This window comes from Merops nubicus, unplaced genomic scaffold, assembly GCF_000691845.1.
Source record: "Merops nubicus isolate BGI_N331 unplaced genomic scaffold, ASM69184v1 scaffold24617, whole genome shotgun sequence".
NCBI lineage: Eukaryota > Metazoa > Chordata > Aves > Coraciiformes > Meropidae > Merops > Merops nubicus.
In genome coordinates, this window is record NW_008622652.1 from 938 (window position 1) to 2,246 (window position 1,309).

Here is a 1,309-nt window from a genome sequence, read left to right on the forward strand (position 1 = left end):
CAGGCTCCTGCCACCTGTCAGGGGGACAGAGATGTGTCCTCGTGGGCAATCCGAGGTGGCAAAGGTGACAGGGAAGGTCTGATCTCAGCTGAAAAGAGCTGCTGGAGGAGCTACCAAAATAGGGCAAAGAGCTTTCACAAATTCACTGCCAAAAACAACCCATCCCCCAGTGAAGTTTCTTCCTAAAAACATCATGTGTCCATCTCTTGCCAAATCTTTCACAAAAACTAGAGGAGAAAGTTTTTGTTACCACGTTTTTGAGGATTTTTTTCTGTTGTTTTTTTGTTTTTCTTCTCTCCTTTCCCTCTCTCTCTTTCTTTCTTCTTTCCCCTTTTTATTTTGCCATGGAAAAAAAAACAGAGAGAGGAAAAAGGGAGAGGGGAAAAACCCTGTAAATAAAGCAAAACATTGTCCAGGTGTTGGGGGGGGGGTTTTGTTGAGCTGAGCTTCCACTGAAATGTAAATATTTTACAAACAAATCACATTTCTGAGAAACAAACAGGTTTCAATGGACACAGAAAGCTGGGGCCAGCTGGGACTGGGCTCTGCTCCTGAGGAACAAGGGACAGGACAAGGGGAAACGGCCTCAAGTTGCCCCAGGGGAGGTTGAGGTTGGCCCTGAGGAACAATTTCTTGCCCTGGAGGGTTGCCCAGGGCTGTGCCAGGCTGCCCAGGGCAGTGGTGGAGTCCCCACCCCTGGAGGGGTTCCCAAGCCCTGGAGATGTGGGGTGAGGGACACAGGGCAGTGCTGGGTTGGATTTGAGGAGCTGGAAGGTCTCTTCCAACCCAAACAACTCCACATCTGGAGCCCAGGGGGAGCTGAAGGAGCTTTACCCTGGATTCAGGGCTCAGCTGCCCCCTCAGCCTCACACCCATGAGCACAAACCCAGCACCAGCCTGCCACAGAGACACCCACCTCTGGCAACTGGTATTTCAGAATCATTTTATAGCAAAAAAAAAATGTCATTTTACACCCTCCTCCCAACTCTTCTTAATAAAACACGTTGGTGTTGGAAAGGGAAAGTCTCTGGGTGTTCCCAGGTGAGCAGCAGCCTGTGCCTCAGCCAGCAGGTCCCTCTGGGCACTCCAGAGCTCTGCTGGGGAGACCCCTGGAGCAAACTGGGGAGCTTTTGAGGATGGTTCCACAAGGGTTTGTTCCAGGGGGGTGGAGTGGGCTGCACTGGTGCCCCTGGGGAAGGTCTGAGTGAGGAGAAGGGGCTGCCCCCTGGGGGCTCTGGGCCAGACTCATTCCCTGCACCAGGGGACCTGCAGGCTCTGTGGCTGGAAATCCTGGGTGGGAAACCTTGAA